Source organism: Accipiter gentilis, chromosome 17 (genome assembly GCF_929443795.1).
Source record: "Accipiter gentilis chromosome 17, bAccGen1.1, whole genome shotgun sequence".
Classification (NCBI taxonomy): Eukaryota; Metazoa; Chordata; class Aves; order Accipitriformes; family Accipitridae; genus Astur; species Astur gentilis.
The window spans coordinates 10,460,750-10,485,418 of NC_064896.1; the positions used below are offsets into that span (position 1 = coordinate 10,460,750).

The following is a 24,669-nucleotide window of genomic DNA, read 5'->3' on the forward strand; positions in this document are numbered from 1 at the left end:
GCCGGTGAACAGCTGTTATCCCTGCAAGTTTAATCTCCACCTGTAGCATTTAAACTGCCTGACCAACTCTTGTGTGATTGTAGCAAACCACAAGACAGAAGGACAATCTAAGTAAAATGCTTTAAATTTGGGTTTTCCTGGGGATGGATGCTTTTTGTCTTCTATAAATTTCTGAAGCTCCAAGATGGGCTCTCTATCTTGTCATAGACTTGTATGGAGCTTTGCTTTTTTTTTTTTCCTCCCTTCATATTTTTTTATATATAACATATGTATTTTTTTTTCCTGTTTTCCCCGTTTTTGTTAAGTATAAGCAGGTAGTTATTTGTATGCTGTACTGCCCAGTCTGCCCTAAACCCCCCAGAAATTTCTTGAGGTAGACATAGTAAATAGGTATTGTGAGAGATGATTTCTGCTATCAAAGGGCAGATTTTGGTCTCAATATGGACCAGTTAGTTGGAGTGTTCTCTCTACTGTGCATAAAAACTGAGGGCAAGAGAAGTAAAGACTCGTGTCCCATTGATAACTGCTTTGCCTTTATAACACGGATCTGGAGAAGAGATGAAGAACTGCATCTGCTGTCAAGTTGCTTTAACTAGTATGGTGCAATGTGGCATTATTGTAACTGACTCAGCACAAAACTTTTGAAAACCTCTAAATAATTTAAAGATGTTGATTCCGAAGCCATTTATGGTCTCTTGACTGAGTGTAAAATATGCCAAAATATCTGCAGTGGTTTAAGCCAACCTTCATTTCTACAGTGGGACTTAAAGCAAACACAGAAAACAATCTTGATTCTTCATGAGATGCATTGGGTTTTCCCAAGGCCTAGTGATGCTAACGATTAAAGGAGTTTCTTAAATCCTCCAGAGGGAAGGTGTTTGAGGTCCCAGCAATGCATATAGTTGTTTAGTATCTTTGGTATGGATACCTAGTGTCTAGGTACAGGTTTAGATGCTTTCTAAACTTTGCAAGTAAGCGTGGGTTGGAAACAATTATTGATCCTGCCTAAAAGGTGATAATTTGACTCCTGTATAGACCTCAAGTAAATTTTCAATGTATTTTGTGCACTTATCCTATAACGAGCCTCTCCTCTTGTCACTGGGACTACGTGCTTGAGTGTTACCTGAGGCATCCAGATTTTTGCAGGATTTGAGAAGGGTAGACCAGCAGCTTGTGAAGTCCTGGGGATGCTCTGTGACAAAAGGAGGGGTAAGTGTATGTATAAGGGGGTTTGGCTGGAAGCAAACTGAATGAGAGTGCTCACCCCAGACAGAAGGGAACGTGGGCTTATGAGTGTGTGTGGAAATCCAGTGGTTAAGACTGTCAGAAAGTTGCATAGAGCAACACTTGTCAAAGTGAAGAAGTCTTCGGACAATGTGAATGCTGCTGTCCTGGCCCAGATAGATCTGAGTTGTGCTTTTGCTTCACCCACTGACGAGGTCTCATCCAGTACTCGTGCTGTTGCCTAACACCAGTGCTCTTAAATTACTGCACAGCAGTCCTTCATTTACCACAAAGTGCCTGCCATAGCTGCAGTGATTCTGGCCCAGCAAGAGAGCGTGAGGTTGTAATAGCTGGCTGAGGCGCTCACAGCCTACTTGCTCTGCCAGCAGTGGGGCCTGTGGCCAGATCCAGTTACTCTGTGGCCAGATGGAAGATCAGAGGAGAGGGAATTGCTACAACCCAAGATGGAAAACTTACTTCGTTTGTGTGCTTTGGATTGTTGGTTTAGGAGAGCAAAAGATCTAGACTTGCCTCAAAGTTGGGAATGTGTTGTTTTAACTCTGTGAAGTTACCACAAAGGGTAAAAGATAGGATAGGTGTGTCTTCTCCCTGGAAATACCGTGTTAAAAATTGTATGATGTAGTTTACTGTCTTAGAGATTTTCTGGGAGCAAAACATGTGTCTTGGTGTATCCACAGCAACAAAACTAAGATAACAGTCATTTCAAGTCACTAGCTTAAAAGAAACAGCTGAAAAGCTTTAAAAGAAAAAAAAAAAGAACAGTGAGTACTTTGCAGAAATTACAGCACTAGAAAACTTACAGTGCTGTATCCTTCAGTGTGTCACTTGATCGTTTGGGGTAGGAAATTAAATGACATATAAACTCCTGTTGTTACCACCAAAATTTCCTTTGCCTACACTGGCTGATTTTCTGGTCTACAGGTGCTTCTCAGTGTTTGCTCAGGACATGCTTGTGGGATGGCATTTACCTGGCTGTTGCTCCCCGTGCTGCTGGGTGCTCACTGGGAGCGGGGGGGTACTCGGTTCATCTCCCAGCTCTGCGGCAGACTCCTTGGGAAGGTCACTTCTGTCTTCCTGCATGATGTCAAGTGTTGTGGATGATCTCAGGGCAGCTTGAAGTGTTGCTGTGACTCAACGACATGACACAATATTAGGTGGGCCTCTGAAAGAGTGCGGTGTGACCCTGGACCTAGCTAGTAAACCATTAGTTTGCTCAGGCAGTGCTGCATTACCCTTGCTGAGAGAGAGCTTGGAGAGTGGGAAGGATCCTGCTGTTGCTGGTGTTGCCCTCCTCATAGTGTCAGAGGGACAAACGTATGCAATATTGCGATACTGTAAGTGATGGATCAGCTCTTTGGGAATCGGAGGAACTCCTTTAGAAAATACCTATGATCTCTACTTAAAGGCTTACAGTGAGAGATATTTGGCTATGTCCACTGAGAATATATTTCAGCAGCTAAGTACCTGTCATATTTTAAAAACACCCTATGTTTCCAAAAGCGCTGGAACAGTTTTAGGAATCACTGGGCAAGTATTGGAGTCAATGCATTTGAACAGTGCTATAGTCTATATTTCTGTGTGTGTATATTCATGTATACAAAATTAAATGTATTCTCTGAAAAGAAACCTCTTCAATGGTGAATTCGAAATAATGACAGATCAAGTTAAGATTTAAACTTTCCCTAACCATTTAATAGCACTTAAATTAAAAAGTATTTACCAGTGCAGGTTTGGCTAGGGCTTTAAAGGAAAATGAAAGTGCTTGAACCACAGGAAATCAATGGCTTAATTGTGTGGAAAAAGAGTTCACTGCAGTGCCAGGATAACCTGTGAGAAGAGTAGCCTATTCTGCAGATGTAGGGGAAATATTTAAGTTTTACAGCAGTATCAGTTCCATGATGTGTAACTTGTGAAGTTGTGAGACTCTTTGGGAGTTGAGAATGCCATATAGCTTGGGCTGGGGAGAGATTGAAGAAAGACTAAATGAAAGATGGTGAGATATTGTCTTTATTCTGGTAGAACCAGTCACATTTCCTTACTTTCTTTCACTATAGACAATAATATTTTAAAAACAAATTTAAATATAATGTTTGTTAAACCTACTTTCTTCTCTTGGTGAGCTATCAAGTTGGGGGCAGTTTAGGTAGTAAATAAATGCTGTTTCTGCAGATCTTATTTGGATTTCAATTTTCCTCCAAGGACAGCTTGACATACAGTAAAAGTTAAACAAACAAACAAAAACCCCACAACAAAAAAAGAAGAAACAAACAAAAAAACCCCCACCCCAACTTTAGTAAAATGGAAATCCATCATTCATTCATCTAAAAATGGCAAAAATTGAAACTTGAATAAATGTATCATTTATTGCATAACTTGTTTGTTAAATGAATGGTGATGTATCTTCTTTAACAAATTTGCAAGCTAAACTTTATAGGTATTTTAATCTAAACATCTATATGTTTTCATAGTTACTAAGCCGGGAGAATCAGCCCTTTTCCAGGCATGACAGCTAGAAATGGAAACCAAGTTTAAAACTGCTGACCTTAAGGTTTCATATTTTGGACTGCTAATCACTTTGATTTAGTTATGAATGTTGAAACTATTAAATTATTAGTGCAGATCATAATAGTGTCTGAATTATGAATGAACGGTCAGCATGGGGCAGCCTCTCCCTTCCGGCAGGTACAGAAGGGTGTCGTGGGAGCTGCTCCTGTGCCCTCTGGTGAGATGGAGCATGTCCCACGGAGAGAGAACCTCTGCTTGTTTCCATGGTGGCTGAGGTTGGGTGGCTCTGTGCCACAAGCAACTGAGTTGGTGCTGTTATCTCTGGTCGTATGTCCAGTGCTGGGTGTTTGCAGAACTCCTTAGCCCCACTTGTGCAAGCCTAGGTAAGAGTGGTGGTGTCTGGAAACCTAAATAAATTGTCTAGTGCAACACTCTGGATTTCACATGATTATTAAGACTCAACAATTTCTGGTCTCAAAGTAACCTATTTTATTTAACAATATAGCACATATCTCCTTGGGATCTAGTTACACTAGATACAAAGGCAGATACTGGGAGTTAGACGACAATGATGGAAAGCAGTGGCTGATGCAGAGGGGCTTTCAGAAGTCTGCAATGTTTCAGCCTCCCTTGTAGGTTTACCTGCTTTGAGGAGTAACTGCCTTCTCAAGCCACACTGGGACAGTCTCACCCTACCCAAAGGAAGGGTTGTTTGTGTTGCTGACTCCATCTAGAGTGCCCAGGGTACATAAGAACTTAAAGCCTCATCCTTCTGCTCTGTATTTGGAGATAAAAGTGAAATCTCTGCAGGAGAAGAGGGCACTTTCTCATGGGTCAGGCTGAGACTTGGGAACAGCCAGAGGAGGATCACAGATCTTGCAGCTTTCAGTGCTAAGTGCTGAGCACAAATGCCTTTGCGAGCAGAAACACAAGATGCAAATATTTTAACAAAACCTTGTCAGGCTCAAGTGAGGGATGCAGAGTGCAAGTGGATGTTTAGGGCAGAGTGCTTGAGTGGTGATCTGCTGTTTGCACTAACTCTAATGGAAGTTACATGTGCTCATCAGTTTAAGAGCTGATAATGCAAGTGTGCTACAGTCCCATATTCTGGACTTTGTAAGGAATAACTCTGAAGAGTACAATCAGTCCAGTGGTTTTCAGAGACAAGAGTGAAGCACATGTTGCAGGAGTATGGTTGTCAGCGTTAATGCTGATGGAAGGAAGATAAGAATAGTGTAGGGTTCAGGAAATCCTAAAATACGAGTGGGAAGGGAGTAACTATATATATATATATAGTTTTTTATATATATCTATTTATATATATAAAACATAGGGGAATCTAAGACTGTCATTCAAGTATTGAAGCTTGTGCAGATATCAGCTAGACATAGCTTATCTGGAAGATTTGTTGGATTTTGAGTACATGGTAATGGTATGGGCATGGCAGGACAGTTGTCTTTTCTGAGGGTGAAGAGACATCTTGCATCAAGCAATAGGAATTGAAGGAAGAGATTTCAAATAAACAAAATGATTGCAAGCGGTCAAGTGGAGTTTTGTTTGAGGGGAGAGCATGTGGGCAAGAAATACAATGTTACCTTAATTTTAAAACAATAAAATAAAAAAAAAAAGCAGGGCTGGGTGGGAGACTGGTGGGTGGTGGTGCAGAGATTAAACTTGCTGACATTTCTTTTTGGTATTTTTCTCTTAAAAGCAAGAGCAAGCAGTGTTCATATCTGCTTTAAAATATATTTTCCACAGCCTCTTGTGTTTAGTAGGACTTCACAGAATAGCTTTTTTGTTGTTTGTTTTTTGTTTTTTTTGTTTTTTTTTTACAGGCACTGTCTGCTAATGCAAGAGTACAGGCAGTCAGTAAATTTCCTAATAAAATTTCCTAATATAGTTGCAGTAGTTGAAAACAGAGCAGAGACTGAAAAATGTTCCTTGCCACTGGTGGAGGTGGCTGTGCCTAATCTGCGTGGCACAAGCAATTTCTGAGAGTTCTCTTCAAGACAGGGAACTTGATTAGTTCTACACACATATGTCCTGTATGCTGTTGTGACAGAAATCAGGGCAATTCCCTGCTACCTGCTGTCCCTGGTAATATCTAGCCCTGGGTATCTGTGTGAGTACTGGCCAAAAGAGGTCACTTTGGAATGCCTCATGGGAAGACCCATGCAGCAAAGCCTTTCCTCCTTTTTAGGGTCACCCTCGAATGCCATTGATGATGTCTCTGTTGATAATGGTTCTGTTTCTTGGGATTGCTGCCCAAATGGGTGCAGCTTGGTGTTTATCACATTATGGGTCTTGCCTCAAAACAGGGGAGGTGAAGCTATTTTCTGTTTTAAAGGGTAAGAAAAAAACTGTTGACTGGGCTCAGAAAATTCAGGCAATATTAGCACATCACGGTACTAAGTGTCTCCTAACTGCTAAATTCACTCTTTGCCTTTAAACAGTCCAGCAAGTCTCGCCTCTGTGCCCAGCAAGATCATGGAGCAGATCCTCTTGGAAACATGGAAAACAGAGAGGTGAATGGTGACAGCCAACATGGTTTACTAAGGGAAAATTGTGCCTGACAAATCTGGTGGCCTTCTATGATGGGGTTACACCATTGGAGGATAAGGGAAGAGTGACTGATGTCATGTACCAGGACTTGTGCAAAGCATTTGATACTGTCCCACACAACATCCTTGTCTCTAAAATGGAGAGATGTGCATTTGACAGGTGGACTGTTCAATGGATAAGGAATTAACTGGATGGTTGCATCTGGAGAGTAGTGGTCAATAGCTCAATGTCTGGTTGGAGATTGGTGATGAGTGGTGTCCTTCAGGGGTCTGTATTGGGTCCAGTATTATTTAACATCTTTGTTGGTGACATGGACAGTAGGATTGAGCGTACCCTCAGCAAGTTTGTGGATGACACCAAGCTGTGTGGTGCAGTCGACATGCTGGAGGGAGTGGATGCCATCCAGAGGGACCTTGACAGACTTGAGAGGTGGGCCCATGCAAACCTCATGAGGTTCAACAAGGCCAAGTGCAAGGCCGTGCACATGGGTTGGGGCAATCCCAAACATGGATACAGGCTGGGTGACAAGTAGGTTGAGAGCAGCCCTGGGGAGAAGGACTTGGGGGTGTTGGTTGATGAGAAGCTCCACATGACCCGGCAATGTGCGCTTGCAGCCCAGAAAGCCAATCATATGCTGGGCCGCATCAAAAGAAGCGTGGCCAGCAGGTCGAGGGAGATGATTCTGCCCCTCTACTCCACTTTTGTGAGACCCCATCTGCATTACTGTGTTCAGCTCTGGGGCCCCCACATAAGGATGACATGGCCCTGTTGGAGCGGGTCCAGAGAAGTGCCACAAAGATGATGATGCTGGAGCACCTCTCCTATGAGGAAAGGCTGAGGGAGTTGGGGTTGTTCAGCCTGGAAAAGAGAAGGCTTCAGGGAGTCCTTACAGCAGCCTTTCAATAGTTAAAGGGGGCCTACAGGAAAGATGGGGAGGGACTCCAACAGGGAGTGTAAAGATAGGATGAGGGATAATGGTTATAAACTGAAAGAGGGTAGATTTAGATTACATGTAAGGAAGAAGTTCTTCACTGTGAGGGTGGTGAGGCACTGGAACAGGTTGCCCAGAGAGGCTGTGGATGCCCCATCCCTGGGCGTGTTCAAGGCCAGGCTGGATGGGGCTTTGAGCAACCTGGTCTAGTGGAAGGTGTCCCTGCCCATGGCAGGGGGATTGGAATTAGGTGATCTTTAAGGTCCCTTCCAACCCAAACTATTCTGTTTCTATGAAGTAGCAGAAAGCTCTGAGAGATGTCCTGCAGCTAGAAACCAGGTTCCTTGACAGTGTGCAGAGAAATACAAGCCCCAAGGAACTGCTGTCCTAGGTCACAGCAGAAAGTCACCTAGATCTGTCTCTGACAGCAGTGCCCAGGGAAGAATGCAAGAGTGGGGAGAGCAAGTACTACAGGTGTTTCAAAGCAAGAAAATCAGAGAGCAGGACTCTTTGTCTAGCTCAGGTTGTCCAAGTTCCTGGAAAGCTGAGCTGTCTGTGACAGGTCTTTAATCAGGCAATTTGCATTTTGGCATTAGGACTCAATTCACCCTCTGTTGCTAAGCTGTAGTTTCCCCCCTTAAGAACCTGTGAAATTATCCTGAAACAAAATCTAAACAGTTGGGAGTTGTCAGAGACTTCTCTTTAGATGGACTCCAGGTTGTGTGGTGCACGCCAGAGAGCCAGGAAGTGTTTGACACAAGCCAGGACAGGAAGGTTAAACATGCCTCTGGTTTCTGGAGCAGGCTGTGTGGTGTAGCTGGGTTTGAGGGGAGCCTTGTAGCACTAATTGCAGTTACACTCCAGCTGACATTCCGTATTAAAGTTAGTGCTTAGAGGCCCCGTTGAGCTCAGCAACACATGATGAAGAAATATAAACATCTTGTAAAAGATGGTCCCTGGTCAAAAGAGGAGATAAAAAAAAAAATCAACCTGAGAATGAAAGTGGGACACAAGCAGACGAAATGTTTTGCCTGGGGTTGTACAGCAGGTCATTTGTGGAGAGGGAAGTGCAGCCCTGCTCTCTCTGCTGGTGGTTTCAGCACATACTTTGCTGAAACTGGACTTTCCTGGGCTCATGTGTTGGACAGGTCAGGGGAAATCAGTGCAATGACTGTGATACTCAAGGAGGAGGATTTTGGATGTCTTCTGGACTTGAACAGTAGATTTAGGTGCAGCCTATTGAGATTACATCCTCACATTAGTGTAACGCTGCGACAACCTCTGTTTCAGCAGGCAGGATTGCAGTCTGAATAGCCATATGTGACGTAGGTTTCGTTAACGTTGTTTAACAGGCGTGATGAAGATATGGCGGTACTGGGTTATACACAACTGCACAGGCTCACTGGAGTCAGTGTTGTGTGCATGCTTCTGCATCTTCTCTGCCTTATCTCGAGCTGGTTGTCAGCTGTGTTGAAAGCATGCATGACTGCAGTGTAGATACAGCTTCAGATACATACTTTCTCCTGCGTTCCTATAGAAGAGATAAGCCATGAAATGTGTTCCTGTGCATCTGTGCTTGTGTTTACTGTACTGTACTCTCTAGGGATGCAAATAAATGCTAAGACTGGGTCAGGTCAGTAGACTGTTTAGCTTGTTTTCTTTTTCGCAGTAGCCAAGAGCATCTGCTGAACCAGCCAACACTAGTCCACAGAAGTCACGGGGAAAGAAGGATTCATTTGCATTGTTATTATTAAGGCTTCTAGCTTGTTCTTGCTTCATGATTGAATTTGTTTTTCTAGGAAGAATCTTTGCTGTTATGAGTCACTCTGTCTTAAAAGAAGGATTTTGCTTTCAGCTGCCTTTTGCCTTAAAAGGTGATGTGGCTTCTGGTATTTGTCAAGTTTAGGAAAAATACCCAAATCTAAAAATCATCAGGCAGCCCTCTCTTCTCAAGAAACACTTGATATCTACACCCTTAGTTCTTTGTTTTAGAAAAACCAAAATAAAGCAATGTTTAGGGAATGCATTGCTGATTCTCCTTTGGGGCCTGCTTGATTTATGTGGCAGTGAAATGTCAGACAGCAACACTCCTGCACATAACAGGGATGAAGCCTGCTTTCTATTGTGCCGAATTTGTAGACCATCTGGAAATTAGTGGCATTAAGCACCTGAAAGAGCAAGATAAAAAAAACCAACAAAAAAAACAAACCCCAACAAAAACTAGGAGTTACACTATGGCAAACCAGGCACAGTTGATCTACAGACTAAATGTCTTTCGAGTGGGTAGATAAACCACAGTCTTGGTTGCCTGTGTTCAGTAAGGATATGACAGTTCTTTTGTAAGGGTTGGCTTTTTAACCTTAAGTAATTTATGGTGGGGCTAATTGCATTGTGCTGAACTAAAATCTATCTGCAGTTCCAAAGTTAATGCTAAGGAGATGTACACACTAGCAAAAATCTTGTGGCACAAAACAGTGGTGTAATTCGTTATCCACTATAACAATAAAGCTGCAATGGAAAAGGAGGGGGTTGGTTCTTTTGAAAAGGTTTGTCTACAGTACAGTCCTTACTGCTGCTTCTGTAGGTAGAATTAAACTGTTGGTTGATCGTGCATTTGAATGTTTCTATGCGTTTGAGTATAGCTATAACCTTACTTTTCCCTGTGCAGCATCACTTTGTGCAATTTTACTACTCTCAGCAGAAGGTGCTTTTCACTTGTGGGTATTTGTTGCATGAACTCCTTCCACCAGCTGAGCATTTGTCAGTCTCAGAAACTTGAATGATTAGAAAGATTTATCAATTTTACTATCCCTTGCCATAACCTTCTCCCTTCATAGGAAACATAAGCTTGTGCTCTCTTCTGAATGCTTTCTGTTTATTGTTCCCTGGTAGCAACAAAGCATGTTTCTTGTAATTTATGGTCCACCAGCGTCCCAAGGTGCTGTTCCATAGGCAGTCTTTACCTGGACTTTCCTCTGCATGCCCAGCATGCCTTAGTCTCTTGCCATTGCATGTTCACTCCCACTTTATTAGTTTGTGTGTGGATTCAATTAGAAAAAGTAATCTCTTTTAAATGCTTTTTAATTCTGTATTAGAAATGTGCAAGAAGATATTTTCTCCAATAAGTCAATCTTTATTTAGTGACCTGAGTTTCATTTTAGTAACAAACTTCACTGAGGTTGAAGAGTGTTTGGGGAAGTACAGAGGGGAGGGGAAGGGGATTGTGAAGAAGGGAGCTGTAATCCTGGATTGAAAAGTGTGTTCCTGAAGTGACTCCTGATCACCACCTGCCTGTTTTACTCATGAATCTGTTGTTTTGTGTTGTGCAGTGGCATCACCAAAGGGCCGGCTGTTATTGCTGTGGGAGATCAAAAGCTACTTCCAACTGCATCTTGTGTGTCATCTGCAAAACCACCAGTCACAGTGAGTTTCTCCTACACACACTCGCTTTTCCCTAGTGAGGATTTGTTAGCTGTAATCTGCGATAATAATGTTTTTCTCTATTTATTCTTTGTCAGTTCACTTACTACTGCAAAAAGATTTGATTTACCAATCCCAAGCCAAATGGATACATAACTTTCCCCTCCTCACCCAAAAGGAGGAAAAAAAAAAAAAGCTCATACTGGAAGCTCAGCATTGCAAACTCTTGTTTTCTGGCCACCTGCACACCTTGTGGTGGGGGGACAATGGAAGACTATGTGCTTTGAGTGTGTGTTCTGATTATTCATCCAATGGCCAAGATGAGAAATTGACAAAATATTTTGTTCCCGAGAACAGCTTCAGAAAGGAAAAAACTTATTTAAATAAAAAGAGGAAAGAAAATTATTGCTTGGGCAAAGACGATTAAACTTCCCTACTTGTTCAGAGTGCCAGAAGCAAACACATACATGTGTGGCATCTGGTCATAGGCAGTGGCAGGTGAAAGGAGAGGATGTCTCAGTGCTGGAGTGTTCCTGAGCCTGTTCCTAGATATACTTTTAAAATGTGAGGCCAGAATTTTCTCAGTAGTGTAAGAGAGCTAGCTAATTCAGTGCTATTTGGATACCAGATGAAAACTCTTGAAAACTCTCACTCACTCAAACTCTTAATTTCTACCTAAAAGAAATACAGTGAAGAAAATGCTTCCCTAACCCTACCAGCTATCTGTGAATGTCAACGTAACTTGCCTGTGATTCTTTTGTCAATAATTCTCTTCTGCCAATAACTCAGTAAAACACACTCAGATTATTTTGATATTTTGCACCCTTTAAAACAATGGCATAAGAATTCCTTGCAAAGCCATCTCTGGTTTTCAGACAATTATTTACCTGTCTTGTGGTGGTTGGAAGAGCTGAATATGTCAGTTGTATATCTTCTGTGTGGAATCCATCTGCAAGACTAGAACGGCAGGAGGAAATCTATGCATGTGCAAGTGTTTGCTTTGAGGAAAACTTGAGGACTCAATGAACAGAAAAAAAAGTGCTGAGCGCGTAAGGGAGCGTAGGACACTTGTACAATTAAATGGCATTGAATGTTGAGATGGTGTAGATTTTGGTTCATGGGGTTGGGCATAAAGGAAGTAATTATGCTCAGGTAACTGATTCTCTTAAGAGCTAATGGCAGTAGCAGGAGGAAGCAATGCTTTAAAAGGAAAAGGCCCTGAAATCTTTGCTGTAAGGATATAGGAAAGAGAATTGGACACAAAGTGTATTTCTAGCCTTCGTCAATATTGTGGATATATAAATTATATATGACTTGTAAAATAAGAAAGGTTGCTTCTAGTGACCTGTTGTGTTTTGCCTGGAAGGATAGAGCCAGCTTGCAGCATATGTAGAGAATAGTACCTGTCAGAAATTGAATATTGAATGAAAGTAATCGTTTTAATCAAAAGTGGTTAAAAGTGAGGCTGAGTTGAAGGCAAACAAAAAACTGCTCAGCTGGAAGACTGCTTCCAGTGCTGCAGACATGCCCTGAGATGCATATTTTATGTATTAGAAATTTCGATCAGGGCCATGGTTGTACCTTGCATGACCACTGTTCTTCCTGATCATTGTGATCAAGATTTCTTAACTCTTTGAATTCCACTCCTTTCACTGTGACCAAGTACAAAGCACTTGGTGCTGGTGTGATGGGGAACTCAGCATTGTATGAGGTGGTTAGCTTGGCCCTTCTTTCCTTCTGATTTAGTATTGTGCAGGAGTGACTATTTTAATCACAAAAAAGCTAAAAAGCCATGGTGAGTTCAGTCTCTGTACTCTCATCTGAGGTCCTCTAGTAAACCTGTGAGTGATCTTTGCCTGTGCTGAAGGTAGCATGATCTTGTCACAGAGGTTGCCTATGTTTCCCACCCCCCCCATCCTCTTCCCCTGTTAATCACTTAGATCTTTGATCCTGCCTGCAGACATTTTCCCTGATGGATGGATCTTACTGTGGACCATTAATTTGGCTGGGTAAAATGCAGGAAGCAGAAATGGTTTAAGTGAGGTGTGTGCTGTGTCAACTGACAGAGAACACTGCTCAAAGGAGAAGCTTCTTGGTGCATGGACACATATTCGGCTGAATCTACTGGCTGTGGCAAAAACATGCTGGTTTATATCAATTAGCATTCCTGACAAATTATCTGTAGTGATTGTGGGTGTTTTCTTAAGAGAGTGATTGTAAAGGCGTGTCACTGGAAACAGTGACTGTACGCGCAATCTGAGATACACGGAGCTTAGTGCTGTAAAGGAGCCTTAGACTTTGTGTTTCTTCAAAGAAACAGCCTAGGCTGCTTTTTGAAGTTTTTGGCTTTCAGAGCAAACCCAGGATTGCTTCCGCACACTTAAGCCTGCTTTCTATTCCTCTTGAGTCAATGTCCATTCCCTTCGGATTCTTTACAGTGCCCTGAGAAAGTTGAATCCCTGTTGAACCCACGGAAGCCACCTCTGCTTGCATCTGTTAAAACTAGTTGGCAGCAGAGGGTGAGGGTGCAGATGAGTGATGTTAAAGGCCTTTTCTGTGCCATAACATTTGGCTACTGCACCCTTGAGAAGGCAGGAGTCTGCAGTTGTACCTGCTTGAGCAAGGCTCCCTGCGGAGTGGGTCAGCCCTGGTGTGATGCTGCATGCATAGGAGTAGATGCTGCACTGGAGCCCTGCTGATGCAGTTGCTTCTAACCTTGACCCGCACCACCCTTGACTTTCTGCTCTGACTTGCTTGTTCTTTTGTTTAGCCACTAGACTTTCCAAGTAAACTGCACAAGTACATGCTGGCTGGTACGCCTGTTGAAAGGAGAATGATCTGGTAGCTAATTTAGAGCTCTGCAAGTCCAGTTTCAGCTACCTGGTCTGCTTGCAGATTCCCTCTGAGAATTCACTAGCATGACATAGTCTCTGTGCCAGTTTCCTTTCTGTTAAAGGACATTTTCCACCTTGGATAGGAACTGAGGGTAAATACAGAGCCAGTGAACGCTCCAGTATAGTAGTTGAAGAAGTAACGTAAGTATTAACCAGGATGTCTTTAATATTTCTGCACAGCCCAAATAGTACCTCTGAAGTCTTTTTAGCAGTCAAAATGAGATGATGACCACTGTGTATGGATGGGAAACGCAGGGTTGTATAACATGCCAGTGATATTGAGATGTGAGCATGAGATCCCAGCATCCACTGGGATCCCACTCTGATCACTAAGTGTGTCTCACCTCTCTGAGTGGAAGTGCTTTCTTGGGCCTGGAACACCAGAAGTTGCAAACAGCTTGGGTTCACGTTCCTCCTGTGGGGTTCCAGTGGCAGGTGCTGCTTTGTTCCTCATGTGGCTTTGCCTTGTGTAGTCACATCTGCTTAACTCAGCTGGCCTGCCTGTTGTGTGTTGGCTTTCAGCATTTACTTTAGGGTTGCAGGAAGGTCTTCTACCTTGTTTTCCAAATGTCACCAGGTGAAGTTCTTTCCAGAGCTTGGCTATTTCATGGCTGTACACCCTACCTCAAAATAGTTGCTGTCCCTGTTACACAACAATGAATAGGATCGTGATAGGACTGACAGCTATAAAACATTCCCTCTGAACTCTGAGATGAAAGCGATGCATTTCTTTTCTCCTTCCAGAGGGCTCATCTGCTGTAAGAAGAAGTTTCTTTTTTAAAATATAACTCATACCAGGTATCATAGCAGTGTCTATAGTACTTCGCGGCAGCATGCTGTGATGCCTCATGCTATGGGAAACTGGGAATATGGGAATGAAAGGCAACTCTGCCAAGAGGCTTCTGTCTGCATTGATAGGATAGCACACGTGACTCTTGTGGCATTACCTGAGTCTCACTGCTGGTACAGTGGAAAAGGAATAGGGTAAAATCAAGTTAGGGTTCAAATATTCAGATTGCAAGGATACTCCCTGGGGTTTGATCTGCTTGCTTGCTAATGGTGTAGCGTAGGGAACAGAACAGATTAAAGTTTGTTTGGCTCTGCACTGCAAATATATAAGCCAACCTTGCTTTGGCTGCCAGCCCAGGGTGAAAAGGATGGCTGATCACCGTGCTCCTTCAGTGTTGACAGCTATTGCTGTCGGGGACAGGTGTGATTTGGGTCTAAGACAGGGATAACAGTGTGAGGGCTTTTTAGTGTGAAGGTATATTTAAGGAGATAATGCAATTTCTCTGTTCCACAGTAAAGGGAAATAACAGAAATGGTTTTGTGTTCTCTTGGTGCATTTTTCTTAATTTTTATTCATATTGGTCCTAGGATGCAAGGATATTGCTCAAATATTCTAGTACTTAAGAATCTTGGATTATATCTTTGATTCATCCAGTCTCATAACCTGTTCCTTCTCATGCCAAAGCCTTGCAAGGAAGCAGGCAGTTCTGGGATACCACTGGCTCTGCAGAAATAAGTCTGTGTGTTTGGTCCATATAAAAATGTTTTGAAGAACTGAACAAGGAAGCAGTGTAAGAATTTGGTGGGCAGATTAATTGCATTCCTGTTTCAGGCTGTTTATTCATAGCTTTAACTTTTTTAAGGCAAAAAGGAGGCTATTTTTAGCTTTTTTTTCCACCTCTGTATTAACCCAAACAAATTTCCCTCTCAGAGGAGAGGGTGGAGCTGGGAGGAAGGAAGGGTGGAATTGAAACTGCTTCATTAAATCAGTTTCAAGATCATCAACACACAATTTTGTTTCCACATTGCAGTTCTGAGCACACAAGAGTGTCTTTACACTTTCCAAAGAGGGGAAGCTTTGTGTACAGAGGGGGAAGGTGAGGGCTGTGAAATGATGAAGTAGTTACAGAAAGCTTATGACTTTTGCTTCCTGAATATTTTTTTCTAGTTACTTCTGTTAGGGTTCATCTGTTATTTCCAAGGAATGGTGTGCCTTGGTGACAGTTTGCTCTCACAGCTTCTAACTCCCAGCAAATGCCTCTTATTGCAAGATAAAGGGAAGAATTCTGGTATAAGCAGGAAGGTCATTTAGATATTGCTAAGTCACTAATGATAGAGGTTCTCCCTGAGATCCCTGTGTATATCTGGTAAGAAATGGAACCTGGCCTAAAGGGATGAGGCTAAGGGTAGGAGGTGAACTGTCAGAAGGGTAACCAAGCTCTTCTGAGCCCTAGTATATATGTTTGGTGGGTTTATGGCAAGCTAGGGAGAACAAGAGCAACTCCAACAGCTTCCTTACTAGGTTAATGTGACTTGGGCTTTAACTTTCCTGTGATTACTGACTTCAGTATGCTGCAGAAAGGTTTGCTGAATCCAGGGCCTGTGCATCTAGTTTGTAGAAAGGATACATACTTTGGGATTGATTGACAACCTAGTAGCTGGTGCTGCCTGGCCACTGGAGAGCACTGGTTCTTTGTTTATGTCTCTGAATCTCTTGGGCTTTAATGTTGGTTCTTCAGTACCTGTTAGTTTCCACTTGCTCTGTTGATAAGAGCTGAAGGATCTTTACAATGGAACATCTGTGAAGTCCACCTCTGGTGGTGGTGGAGAGCTGCTCATGCTGTCCTGTCTGACTGCACAGGCTACTGAAGGTTGGATCCTAAATTACCTCTTCTTGCCATGTGTTGGTCCTGCTGTGTGTTCTTCTGAGCTGTTGGAGAAGTGATGAAACACAGAGGTTACGTTTGTGTCTAAAGAAAATAAAAACTTTTCTGTTTTAGAAATGAACAGCAAAAAAACCCCCACGTAAATCCTTCTCTTCCACTAATAACTGGTTACCAAGTATTGTACTGTGTGTGTGAGCTCAGAGCTGGAAAGGACAACATGGCTTTCCAAGTCTCAGTCCCAGGGAAGACTCCCTGTTGCTGAGGGATCAACATGGGGTAGGAGCCCTTTCTGTGGACTCTCAGGTTCTGTCTTTATGTGCCTTATTCTCCTCTTCCACTTCTCCCACTGTGAAGCTGCTCTGGATCACAGCTGCTCTATACTCAGATTTTTCTTGACCTCCAGCCTGGAAGCGTTCATAGTTGGTTTATCTCATTTCTGCACCAAGATAATCCTATGGTTTAAATGCCTCTTCTCATTTCTTGCTGCTCCTATCCTCAAGTGTATTTGCAGGCAGTGATCCTGTCCCTTATCAGGCTGTGTTTTGTCACCTTAAACAAGCCAAGCTTTCCTGAGCTAGGCCTCTTATTCTTACCAGCACTTCTGTGCACCTATTCTCAATTCAGTTAATCATCTTTGAATTTTGGTGTGACCAGAACTGCTCACAATAGGAGTGTCTGGGAAAGGGCTGCTTTCATTAACACTAATTTCAGCATCCAACTATTAACTGTGGCTTAAACTAGATCACATGTTTGAGAACGATCCTCTGGTCTTGCTTTGAAGACATCAAGTAATGGTGACTCTTTCTGCTCTAGGGGAGTTCTGTCAATGGTTGGTTACTTTGATGTTTAAATAGGTACCTTAATTTGAATAGGCTACTTTTAGCTACTGCATCTTGAAATTTCTTTCTTTGTTAGTTTACAGAGGCTTTTATTGTCAGAAATCTGATTTTTCTTAGAAGTGCTCTTATAGACTATGTAAGGCAATTAGTAAATTATGAGTTTGAATTTCAGAAACCGAGCACTCCTATTCCAAGAAAAAGTCCATTTTAAGGTATCTTTGAGTATCCAAAAATGGCTCACTATCAGCTTCCATCTCCAGATGACACTGGGCACTGCACCAGCAAGAGTATATGCAAAGAATGAAAATAAAGTCCATTATTTATGACCCGTTTTCTGAGCTTCACTGGCTTGTGTGAGGAAAGTGGAACTACTTGGAAATACTTTGCCTCCCCCTGGATTTCTGGCTTCTTTGAAGGTTGGCTTGATCTTTGTGAATAATCTTTGGCTTATACATTTGATTTCATGCCAGCAAACTAAACTTTTCTATAATGCGCATTCTTTCAGGCTTTGTATATCATGAAGATCTGAGGGATTTCTACCACTGTTTGGGGTAATGCCATTTTCCTTCTACTGGTGCTGAAGAATAGCAGGGTGTGGTTGTGGGCAAGGCAGAGCCTGCCATGCAGAAAGTCAGGGTTTGTTACCTGGCTGTGCTGCAGGTGCTTTGCCTGTCCGTGAGTGAACTGAACAATCCCTCCCTGTAACTGCCTTTAAACTGGGGGCAAGGACACTTGGCCTGGCGCAGCTGAGCTCTTGTGCTTACCTAAACCCTTCTGATGACACACTTACTCTGACTGCTTAGCCATTGGGCTTTCAGTGATGGCAGCACAGGGCTGCTAGTGAAGATCAGCTCATGGTTCACAAAACCCACCTGAAACAGTGATCTGGCTGAGCTCAACGCTCTCACTGTTGGGAGCAGTCACGTTAGGGTGCTGGCCAGGCTGGCTATGGTTTTCTGTTTCATTCCTTGTGCTCTCCCAGCCTGGTTTTGGTTCCACACTGTCTTGTAGTATAGTCTAATTCAGTGGCTTCTAACCTTTTTGGACCAATGGACTTTTGCCAAACGCGAAGCTTCTGGCAGACTGAGCTCCTTGTTTATCATACATCACTGTTCTCACATTCAGGATGCACTTAATTTTGCTTACTGGAGAGGCTACAAACATTTATTGTGGCCCTGTGAGCTGCTGCTGGGGAACCATTGTGTTACTCAGCATAAGGACCGTTTTTCTTCTGCTTCACAGTGCCTTACACTGAAGTCTTGATTAAAGGTGTAGTAATACAAATACATTTGTCCTAAAATCAATTGAGTGAATGCCCCATACCTCTTTTAAAAAACTCAAATACCAATGGATATAAGCTGCCTTCTGGATTTTAACTGAAATCCTACCACGAGAAAATGAATTGCTCTTTCCTTCCTCTTCTCTTAGAGTTTTAGTCCAGAGCTAAATAATTTTGGCAAAATACTTTCAGGAATTTAACTTCCATGATCATAATTTTATTTACATTAATTAATAAATCCCTTCACAATGACAAGCGTTGGCCTTTAGAAAATGCCTGTGAGCCCCTCACACTAAATAACCCTGCCGATATACGGATATAATTTATCAGATATGTATGTTTAAGAAAGCACATATCTTTTAGCGCATTCATCTTCTCTAAGATGGCAGCCATCCTTGTGCTCTGGGCATCCTTTACATCATTTAATGTATATCATAAACTCAGCAATTAAAATAACTTGCCATACATGCCATTGTCCTTGAATAATTTTTCACATGTGCAATTATAGTGCCTTCTACCTTCTCTTTTGAAGTTTTTTTGGGGGTGAGAAAGTGCTCTTCTGCTTTTAAAAGTATTCTTTTCCAGCTCTGTCACATATAGTGTTAGTTCATTGTGCAGTTCTCTTCTGGTCACTTGCTGTAGTCTTTTAAAAGTGCAATTACATAATTTATATAAATTTAGAAAGGGAAAGATGAAGATCTCTGTACCAGTCTATTTTTTTATCCTCTGTGGAAGCTAGGAAAAATTCAGGTGAGTGTTCTGGAAAGTAATTAGCATTTGAAATGGAGGTTAAGATTGGACAGTTTCTCATGTGTGCTGGAGGAGATGTTTCTGGAGTCCCCTTGTCACTGGTAGGAGTAATCTCTCAGTCTTAATAAATGACTGCTGCTGAGTCCTGAAGCAGCTTCCCCATAGCTATTTGTCCTTGCCAAAGGAGAAGGTCAGTGTCTGGTTTACTTTGAATTGAGTGGTTAGTCCAGCCCTCTATTTAATCTTGAATGTGGGCAAGCAAACAGCCTTTGCTTTGCAATTTGGTATGAATAAGGCTGAATTTATTTGTTTGTACCACAGCAGTGTTCACGAGCCCCAACTGGCAACTCATGCTATGTAAGCACTGTACAACTGCAGCACAAGAAAATGGTCCCTAATCAGAGAGGTTTCAGCCTGTGTGGAATAAATGACCACTGCATTAGTCAATGCTCCTGCCTGAATAGAGACTTCATCCTAGCTGTGCCTAACGCTTCCAGATGGAGGGAACACACAGTTTATTCTACAGGCTGGTAAGACCTCTACTTCTTGCATACACAGTACAGTTGGCCTATCTATAGTAGTTGTCTAACGTTTCCCAGATGTGAACACGCACACAGGATGCTTCTCTTTGTGTGGCACATGGAGAAAGATGGTGACCAGCAGTGGGCTGCTGGTGTCCTGGTGAAGATGACCCAGTCCTGCTTGTGCTTTTCCCAGAGAACTCCTTGTAAGTGAAAAGGGAGAGGACCTGTGGGCTGTGTGGATTGTTCTTGCAACCTGCTCCCAGCCACCTTTTGTTATGGGACAAAACAGCACCTGGCAGGAGAGGGGTAAGGGAACAGCTTAGGGTTCCCCTTCTGTCAGGGGCTGGTCAGTTAGGACTATATGAGTTGTTTTGCCACACCATGGATTTGGACACTTGCAGTCTACATGACTAAGTTCTACTTTAGGAATAATTTGCCTTGTTCGCTGATAAAAAAATAAAATGATGTTTTAATAGAAATCTGGGGCTTGTCATCTTCCCCTCTGCTCCTGGAACCTGCATTTAAACCCAGGATTAGGAGCTGAGGGACAGCTCTGTTGACATGAATCTAAGGGAGAATTATTTTGTAAAAGCAAAACTGTCAATCTTGTGAACGTTCCTCCGATGGCTCTGTTCATGCTCTTGAGCATCACTGAAGTCCTGTTTGTATCAATCTGCAGGCTCAGAAATAGTGTTGCTCCCACATGCATTTTGCTTGCATTGGAAAGGCTATCTCTGCAACTATAAGGGGTGCGTTTTGATTCATTTCAATTGGTAACATAGATTGTATAGAAGCTTGGGACTTGTATTTGCATTCTCCAGAGTAAGGTTTCCAGTTGTCATAGTGAGAAGAAAGTGGATTTGTTTTTGCAAACGCCATGTCTGCACTTGAGTCTCAAGTGAGGTGCTGCAATCGTTTTGATGCTCAGTGAAATGAGTCCACCATTAGCTGCAGATGCCTACAGACTAGCTGTCTGCATCTGCCTGAGTTATATGGACTCTCCTTCCAGTCAGGAAAAAAAATAGATATTTTAGGACACAGTTCATCTGACCCTGTTTTAGACAACTGCTTTAGAAACAGATGAATCCTGCCCTGCAGGTGCCTACTTCTCTCCATTGACTGTAGCAGCAGTCCGGGTAACTAGCGCAGATGTCGATGTCAACATTTGCTCAAATGAATCCCATATGAAATATTTCCAGTTTTAAATTTAACTGATTAGGCATTTTCAGTAACGCGGAGTCCCCAACCAGCAAACACATCCTGGTGCCCAGGGAGCTGGTTGTGTGCTGTAACTTTTTCTACTTTTATTCTCCAGCTCTTTATCTAGAGAATGAAAATTATTCCATCGTGACAGGAACGCTGGCCTTTAGAAAGCTCCTTTTATCTACACAAATACTTTCTGCGGTATTTTTCCACTAGTTTTGGCCTTTTGCTTATCCATCTTAGAGCTGGATTAACTTCAGAAAGGCAGAAGTGCCTTGTATGGAACTCTGAGGCACATTTATTTCTTTGACCAGTAAATCAGTATTATAGTTTCCTGGGGACTGGAAAAGAGGGTATTATTATGGAGTTATACTTCTAAGTCCACTTTCCTGATTGCTGAATTTCCAAGGAAAAGATATAAATCACCTTTGTGAGAGAGAAGAAGCTGTATGAAACAGACTTCAGGGGCCTTATTCTCTTTGTGTTTATGCTTGCTTGCCTCTCTTTTCTACCTTCCTCCCTTTCCTCAGGTGCTATGGTATATTACTTAATCTCCTTTTTGGTAAGTATAGCTGCTTTGTCACTGTATGGAATGCATTGGTATTCGGAAGAGCTTTTTCCTGTGTCAGACCCAGTATTTTGTTTCTTTGTAAAACTAACCTTCTTGGAACTCTCCAGCTAATGTTTTTCTTTTCTTCTGTCTTTTATTGACTGTGGTACATTGAGTATTGCTTCTCTCACCAAATTTTGGGGGTTTTATTCATGACTAATACATCCATTTTATGCAGTAATGAAACCTATTTACAAAGGAGAGTGAAGCCTGTAGCAGGGGCTTGATGGAAGCGACTATAGGAAGCACACGCTTTTGAGTCATGTTTGTTGTATAGATGAGGTCTAGCATGCAGCAGAGAGGCACAAGTTCTGTGGCTCTCCAGGATCCTTCTGGCTGTGTTCGGATGTTCTCTTCTACAGTCTGTCTGGGGAGGGTTGTGCTGAGGCTAGCTGGAAAAGGTTTAGCTGAGCAGAGAGGATGACGAACTGTGGTCCTCTTCTCCCTGCTGGACCAAAGGAGTGGAAATCCCAGCTGATTTGTCCCCTCTGTGTCTCTTTTTGTCCCCACCATTTTTTGACTGCTTGCACTGCAAACTATTTCAAGAAGAAACTTTATTTCTGCAATGCTAGTACTAAAGATAGTGCATGGAGACTTGCATCCCAATTTCCATGCTCCCCTCTCCCACCTTTTTTTCAATTTCCCTCTGTGTTCTACAGTCATTTTAGGAGGCACTGCTGGAGTTCCAGTAACTGAATCTAGTTTTCGTGTTACTTTTCTTCCCTTCCCTGCCATCATCACCTTAGTCATATAGTCTTGACACAATCTTACTGTGTGTATGTTTTAGAACACTAGGAATTCACGTGGCATGCAAGGGAGGAAGGATGACTTACCTTCATTGCAAGTAGTTATCGGTGTGTTCACGTCTGGAAGCTCTCGTTTCATTTCTGCCAGGATCTTCTCATCCACAGCAGATTTTTGGACCACAAAACTAACATTCATGGTACATAATAGGCTGTGCAGTAGCACCTGGGTAGTTCGCTGGGGTGGAGAAGGGGATCTTATCTGCCACTTTGGTTCTGGTCTGAAGTTCTAGGGAGTTAATATGCTGGGTTGCCTAGGTATTATGGTAGTGAGGGATTAAGAAAAGTAGACAGCTGATTGTGGCTGTCAGAAGAAACAGTCATTTTTGTTTGTCTAGGAATATTATTCCAGAGCCTCCTTGCTTTTGTCATAGATTAAATGTGATTGTAGGTTCTCTGGGTTTCATCTCATGTGCACAGGGCCTGGATGAAATGTTGACCTGTGATTCAGGGTCGAGGACTGGTGTTGTAAGTGTCTGTTCTGGCATCTCGTTAGCAGAGTTGCCTTGTTCACAGCTGGTCTCTTAAAAGATACAGCTAACTTGTCACATCCAGGCCATTGAGTCACTGGTTCAAGAGCTTTGCTCAGAGCTGTTAGTTATTTGCAATGAAGTACAAAACACATCTTCAAATAACATTTATTTTTCAGCAATCCACATTTTGAAAACTCTCAGCCTTCTCTTTAATTTGTAGATAATCCAGTCTCAGTTTTGCACCTCCCTGTTGTTGCTTTCCTAGCCTTACAAGAATGCTGTCCAACCAAAACTGGAAATGGTCACTCTTCGTGACCAGTGAGCTGTTCAGAAAGTTTTGATTCTCTGCCTTGAAAGTGCTGGAAATCTAGTACATAGATGGCAAATCCAGCTACCTAAGCAAACAACCAAAACAACTCAACACACCAGAATTTTTCAAGATGAAGTACAGCTCTGAAAGGAAGATAGCAGTAGGAGAGAGTTGGTGGTGGGGAAATCTGACAAGTTAATTTATTTTTGATGTTTTAATTGGATAGGTTGGGAGACAGGGAAAGAAAATATGGTGCTGGCGAGGAGAGTCCTGGAGTCCTGGGAAAGAGGGAGGGAAAGTAATTGTAAACATGACCAGCAAAATAATCTACTTCATGTGCAAAGTCCATTTAAATGTAAATTACCCAAAGTGATTTTTTTTGTGTGGAATTTTTAGCAGCACGAGTAGAAAGAAGTATTTTTCCTCTTGTTTAGATATGTGATGCAGGCAGCTGTAGAGAGCTATAAACATCCCCCATCTTCCTACCTCCTCACACCCACATCTTTCCTTTAGGCTCGTTGGAGCTGTTCCCCGCAGCAATGCTTCCAGGTAGTTACAGTTAGGATGTTCACTTCAGTCACCAGAGCCCTGTCAGGGCCAATTAGCATCCTAATGACTGGCATGTACCATCTTGGTAACACTCAGTCAGTGCTCTGTACCAGGGGGCCTAGCCTCTTAAGAACCCATCTTGTTTTATCTGGCCCATACCGGTTGTATAGACCTGTTTAAAAAAAAAGAAAAAAAAAAAAGAAAAAAAGGAAAATTTCCATTTCATCTTGTCTTACGAGTCCTAGGGGCTTCAGCACAGAACAAATATACTGTCCTTTAGCTAGAAATGATGAATCTTGGCTTGGAGGAGGGGACTTAAATCAAACCGCTGCTCTTGCGGGTACTGAGGACTTTGGGACGAAGCTTCAACTGAGGCTAAGCAATGCAGTACTCATTCTTCAGACCTGTGTTGAATAAGAGCAATCAAAGACCCAGCTGCATAGTCTTTAAATATTCGGTACCTGGCCAGTATGAGGACTAGAGCGGTACTTTTCTGAAACTACCGCTACCTTTTCTTGTTTTGCAGTCTGCTGCAAAATCCACTTCATGGTGGACTAGCATCTATGATCAAACTGTGCTTTTGTCGTTCAATCAAACCAGCGCTGAATGCTGTGCAGAGAACTTTTCTGTAGCACAGACCAGGGCATGCAGGTGAGGAGATTTAGGGGAGGTTTCACAGCTGCTCAGCAAGGTTGGAGCGCGGTGGAGCATCCAGGGTGTAAACCTGCCACCCTTTATCAGCATGGAGATTCTCAAGGCTTTGTACTATGCTGTGCCAGGCTCGGGGGGAACGTGTCCTCTGGTAGTGGTGGAGTTAAATGCTGCAGTATGACATCACCCCATTTCTGTGCCGTGCCATGTTTTATTGTACAGTGACAACATACTTACCAGAGAAACTCATGCATCTATCCTAATTTCCAGCCCTAAAAGTCAGTGTTCCTTGTTAACATGGCATTGCTGTCTAATCCTGCCACGTCCTAGCTCTTCAGTGGCTTTAATGAAGTAGTGTGATGCCAGGGCCAGCTGGTTGGCACATTGTGTTACAGCTGGCACAGCCACACTGGGTCATCTGGAGGGAGAGGTCAACAGTTTAATGG

General features: G+C 42.6%; 1 protein-coding gene across 2 annotated transcripts in view; it reads left to right on the top strand.

Moving 5' to 3' along the window:
• TSPAN4 (tetraspanin 4) overlaps positions 1 to 24,669 on the top strand; it is a 475,717-nt gene that overhangs the window by 62,759 nt on the left and 388,289 nt on the right. Inside the window, exon 2 of one of the 2 annotated variants that reach the window (XM_049820764.1) lies at positions 10,573 to 10,666. The exons of the other annotated variant lie outside the window; for it this stretch is intronic. The gene's annotated coding sequence lies outside the window, so the exon portion shown is untranslated. The remainder of the gene's footprint in view (positions 1 to 10,572; positions 10,667 to 24,669) is intronic. 2 annotated transcript variants of the gene reach the window in all.